The sequence below is a fragment of the Schistocerca cancellata genome, chromosome 1, assembly GCF_023864275.1.
Source record: "Schistocerca cancellata isolate TAMUIC-IGC-003103 chromosome 1, iqSchCanc2.1, whole genome shotgun sequence".
NCBI lineage: Eukaryota > Metazoa > Arthropoda > Insecta > Orthoptera > Acrididae > Schistocerca > Schistocerca cancellata.
Window position 1 is genome coordinate 828095805 of NC_064626.1, and position 6207 is coordinate 828102011.

Below are 6207 nucleotides of genomic sequence, written 5' to 3' on the forward strand. Positions count from 1 at the left end.
GTGTTGAGCAATTCGGCGGTACGTCCACCCGGCCTCCCGCATGCCCACTATACGCCCTCGCTCAAAGTCCGTCAACTGCACATACGGTTCACGTCCACGCTGTCACGGCATGCTACCAGTGTTAAAGACTGCGATGGAGCTCCGTATGCCAAGGCAAACTGGCTGACACTGACGGCGGCGGTGCACAAATGCTGCGCAGCTAGCGCCATTCGACGGCCAACACCGCGGTTCCTGGTGTGTCCGCTGTGCCGTGCGTGTGATCATTGCTTGTACAGCCCTCTCGCAGTGTCCGGAGCAAGTATGGTGGGTCTGACACACCGTTGTCAATGTGTTCTTTTTTCCATTTCCAGGAGTGTAGTTTGGACAAGAAGAGAATAGAAGCTTTCGAAATGTGGTGCTGCCAAAGAATGATGAAGATTAGATGGGTAGATCACAAAACTAATGAGGAGGTATTGAATAGAATTGGGGAGAAGAGGAGTTTGTGGCACAACTTGACAAGAAGAAGGGACCGGTTGGTAGGACATGTTCTGAGGCATCAAGGGATCACAAATTTAGCATTGGAGTGCAGCGTGGAGGGTAAAATCGTAGAGGGAGACCAAGAGATGAATACACTAAGCAGATTCAGAAGGATGTAGGTTGCAGTAAGTACTGAGAGATGAAGAGGCTTGTACAGGATAGAGTAGCATGGAGAGCTGCATCAAACCAGTTTCAGGACTGAAGACAACAACAACAACAACATTTCCAGAATGAGATTTTCACTCTGCAGCGGAGTGTGCGCTGATATGAAACTTCCTGGCAGATTAAAACTGTGTGCCCGACCGAGACTCGAACTCGGGACCTTTGCCTTTCGCGGGCAAGCGCTCTACCATCTGAGCTACCGAAGCACGACTCACGCCCGGTACTCACAGCTTTACTTCTGCCAGTACCTCGTCTCCTACCTTCCAAACTTTACAGAAGCTCTCCTGCGCAGGAGAGCTTCTGTAAAGTTTGGAAGGTAGGAGACGAGGTACTGGCAGAAGTAAAGCTGTGAGTACCGGGCGTGAGTCGTGCTTCGGTAGCTCAGATGGTAGAGCGCTTGCCCGCGAAAGGCAAAGGTCCCGAGTTCGAGTCTCGGTCGGGCACACAGTTTTAATCTGCCAGGAAGTTTCAACAACAACATTGTTTATCTGTTTTCTGTTCTCTACGAATGGTTGTAGTTTTCAGAGGATATTGACAAACAGTATCTTGTACGTTACACTCAACATGCTAATGCCTCCGTAGTTACCACATTTCATTTTGGCTTCCTTCTCCTATATCGGGCACACACTGAGGTGGAAAAGGACATGGAATACCCCCTAATATCGGGTCGGACCTGCTTTTGCCCGGAGTAGTGCAGAAACTCGACGGTGTCATCGACTCAACAAGTCGTTGGAAGTCTCCTGCAGAAATATTGAGCCATACTGCCTCTATAGCCGTCTTGAGGAAGGATTTCCAGTGCAAGATTTTGTGCACGAACTGGCCTCTCGATTAGGTCACATTAATATTCGATGTGGTTCATGTCGGGCGATATGGGTGGGAGAAGTATTTACTCAAATTGTCCAGAATGTTCTTCAAACCAGTCGCGAATAATTGTGGCCCAGTGACACGGCGCATTGTCATCCATAAAAATTCTATCGGTGTTTGGGTACATAAAGTCCATGAATTGCTGCCAATGGACTCCAAGTAGCCGATCACAACCATTTCCAGTCAATGACAGGTTCATATTGGCCAGAGGATACAGTCCATTCCATGTAAACACAGCCCACACCATTATGGAGCCACCAATAGCTTGCGAAGAGCCTAGTTGACAACTTGGGTCCATGGCTTCGTGGGTTGTGCGCCGCAGTCTAACCCTAAAATCAGTTATCACCAAGGAAAATCGGGACTCATCTGATGAGGTGACGGTTTTCCAGTCGTCTAGGGTCCAACCGATATGGTCACGAACCCAGGAGAGGCGCTACAGGCACTGTAACGCTGTTAGCAAAGTCACTCTAGTCGATCGTCTGCTGCCATAGCCCATTAATGCCAAATTTCGCCGCACTGTCCTATCGTATACGTTCGCCGTATGCCTCACATTGATTTCTCCTGATATTCACGCAGTGTTGCTTGTCTGTTAGCACTGACAACTTGACGCAAAACCCACTGCTCTCGGTCGTTAAGTGAAGGCAGTCGGCCACTCCGTTACCCGCCGTGAGAAGTAATGTCTGAAATTGGGTATTCTCGGCACACTCTTGACACTATGGATCTCGGAATGTCGAATTTCTTAACGATTTACTAAGTGAAATGTTCCATACGTCTAGCTCCAACTACCCTTCCGCGTACAGAGTCTCTTAATTCTCGTCGTGCGTGTATAATCACATCGGAAAGTTTTTCATATGAATCACCTGAGTACAAATGACAGCTCCGCCAATGGACCGCTCTTTTATACCTCATGATACTACCGCCATCTGTATATATGCATGTCTCTATCCCATGACTTTGTCACCTCAGTGCATGATGGCCAATTTCCATTCTCCTGGCAATGTCTCATTCTTCCACATCAACTAATCTGTCCACACCCAGTAGCTGAGTGGTGCCGGCACAGTAGTTCAGCGTGTTCCTAAGAAGGTTGGCTGCCCTCTGTAATAAAAAAACAAACTGAGTCAATGGATCCACGATGAACTTAAACAAATACAACGACCCATAACGAACAAAATGAGATTTAAAAAAAAAGTGGTCAACGTGACAGACTGTCAATCCTGAGGTCCCAGGTTCGATTCCCGGATGGGTCGGACATTTTCTCCGCTCAGGGACTGGGTGTTGTGTTGTCCTAATCACCATCATTTCATCCCCATCGAGCCGCAAGTCGCCGAAGTGGCGCCTAATCGAAAGACTAGCACCTGGCGAACGGCGTACCCGACAGGAGGCCCTAGTCACACGACGATCAACTAATCTAGTGTCTAAGATAGTAAATTTTAAAAAAAATATATTAAATTATTAAAAAACTGAATATGTTGTAATATTCAGTCAGTCAGACGCAGCGCGTTACCTGTACGTTGAGCTCTCTGGCCAGAGATTACACTTTTGCACGCATGGTAATGGTCCGTCGTCGCAGGCGGCTGAGACACAACGGCTGCTGATTCTCAGAGTGGTGATTTAGTGGGAGGCACTCCCCCTTTTAAATATGAAAGAACGCCTGCTGGTCGTAGGGCCGGACCGGAGAGGGGCCGTAATTTTAATAACGTGTTGCAGTGTCTGGCAGCGGGCGCGCCTGAATGCACCTTGAGGACCCGGGTATTGATTGCAGGCGTCAGTCTTCTCGAGGGGAGTGGCTGCGGGGGCGGGCGCGGGGGCGGCGGGCAAGGCGGAGGCGGCGGCGGTGGCCGCGTAATCCGGGCCAATTGTCACTTGGCCCGGCGCCGGGCCGCACTTAAGGCAAGGGGTAATGAATAGCGAGCTGATTGACGCAATTCTCGGCCGGGAGGAGCCGCGGCGCGAGGTAATGGCCGCGGGCAATTAGGCCCCCAAGGCGAGCGGCCGGCTCCGGCCCCGGCCAAACCGAGCCGCGGGTCCCTAATTGGCCCACATCGGCAATCGATTGGGGGCCGCCGCCGCCGCCGCCTCGCTCTTCCGGTGCGACAAGAATGCAGCCGCAGGAGCGCCGGCAGTCCTGGAGAACGCGAGGCCCGCACTTCTGCTGCTCAGTTTCCCCGGTCGCCTGCAGCGATCTTTATCGTATCGGCGGACAGTTTGTCACACTGCTTCTGGTGAGTCATTTTACGTGGTGTGCGTCCACTTCTGGTGTGAAGCGTCCACAGTAGTGGATAGTGTCGTCCGTTTTGCGGTGACAGTAAAAGTGGCATGATCAACGTGTATCGCAGTAAAGGTTTTCGTATCGTCGCCTGTACAGATGAAAAATGCAATGTATCTTTACGGTAGATATCTTTTGATTTTAATTTCCAAAAGCATTCATTATCTTGAGATTACATTAGCCTCACAAACAGTTCTCTATGGTTATGTAACGTATTAAATATGTTTATCAGAATTTTATGTTGCATATTGTCAGTTTAGTTCAAAATAAAGTATAATTTTAAGCTGCTCGAGATATTTGGAAAAAATCGATGTCATCTGATGCAGGTCGATTCAACTGCCCCCTCCTATGGGTTTTAATGCAACCTGCAACAGCACCAAAAATCGCACGATATATTTTCATATTCTCTCGCTCACGACATGCAAGCTAATAGTCCTACACAAAAAACGAACAGTACCTTTCGTAGGAAATTTAATGTTGTTACACTTTGTACTGAGATTGTTTAGCGCCGGAGGCTACGATTTACGAGTTGTTCAAGCAAAAAGCTTTTGAAGGCAACTTCTGTATATTTGTCTTGGCCTCCAGCGATAACATACAGCCGGCCGTTGCGGCCGAGCGGTTCTAGGCGCTTCAGTACGGAACCGCGCGACGGCTACGGTCGCAGGTTCGAATCCTGCCTCGGACATGGATATGTGTGATGTCCTTAGGTTAGTTAGGTTTGAGTAGTTCTAAGTTCTAGGGGACTGATGACCTCAGATGTTAAGTCCCATAGTGCTCAGAGCCATTTGAACCATTTGATAACAAACATCAGTACAAAATTTTACTACATTAAATTTCCTACAAAAAGGTCCTGTTCAATTTTTTTTCTGTAGGGCTAATAGTTTGCCCTTAACGAATGAGTTAATATGAAAACCTCACACGCCTTTTTCGAAAGTGTTGCAGGTTGCATAAAATCCGTAGGTAGTGCCGGCTGGATCATCCTGTGTATACACACATCGTATTCTCTTCAGCTCCAGAATAAAGCCTATCATTATTAACATAGAACTAAGAGCCAAACAAGTGAAAAACACACGTAGAACATGTAGTAAGTATAATTCCGTCGTGTTCATTACTGTATATGGTGACAATGTGGGATAGACGTTGATAAAGACACAAAGGTGATGTTTGGGAAGATTGTGATAACTCCCTGAGCTCAATACGGTTTCAGTCTTAAGTGTTTCGATGAACGTTCTGCCAAACGTTTAAGCGTGAATTTCTGTACAACGAAGGAAGCACAGTAAGTGTAATTAGGCAGACAAAAAATACTAGTTACAAACATTAGTACAATAAAAAATCACAGGATTTATATTTTCGGATTGCAGTAAAACCACAACATGACGAGTCCACGCAGCATAGCCGGAACACCAAACACCTAAATATCACATAAAATATCACTGAAAATATTTCCTCATGAAAAAGAGAATTAATTCTCGAAACGCATCAAGGTATGCATTAGGAAAAAGGTTACTGATGTAGTGTTTTATTATTAAATAATGGAAAAGGAATGCTTTCTCTATAAAACTTCGTATGTGGTAAAATATTTTTTCCTTTTTTCAGTTTTCCACAACACCTCTCCGCCACTGCTTTCACGAGCGGTTTGATATCAAGTGATGAAACGTAACAAGCAATCGTTTATTCCACAGTTGTATGTGGTTTCAATCATTAAACTACAAGGGATTTAATCCAGAAACTGAGTTTCGTTATCGAAAGAAGCTTGCGTGGTATGCTGAAAATATAGTTTAGGTGACATTTCCTTGTGAAAAAGCTGAAACAAAAAACTGGAAACTAAAATAAAACAGAGACAAGTAATGATGAGAAGTGATACAAACGGAAGAAGCTTAAGGAAAACATTTTTTTCTAATGCTAAGAAAGAAGTGTGCGGGAGAAACACAACACAGTAATAAAAAAAGAAAGGAAACTTAATGTAAGTGCATTGCCCAAAGGAAGTTTATCACATGACGGTCAACGTTTCAAATGCCAGCCTTTACTAGTGTCCTCAGTCACATGAGAATAATATTTTGATTTTCTTAGATTGAAGTCTCATTTTTTTAACGTTTCTCAGAGTTGTAGTCCATCATGAAGGACACCAGAAAGGTTTTATTGGGACTCTCATGCATGAAGTGTCTGTGACGTAACGTTAGTTCCGAATGTCACGCCATCTGTTACCGCTGGAGAAGCAACGAGCGGTGAGTGACACAGTGGACAAGGCACGGCAGCTGAGTCGCGCTGCGACAAGTGGAGCGTCCTCGGCTGCGGCGGCGACCAAGCGTCGAGTGCCATTAGCGTGTGGGGAGCGCCGGGCTGCGGCCCATACGGGGCTCCGGTTTTAATTCCTGCCGCCCTCCTGAGAGCCCTTTGGC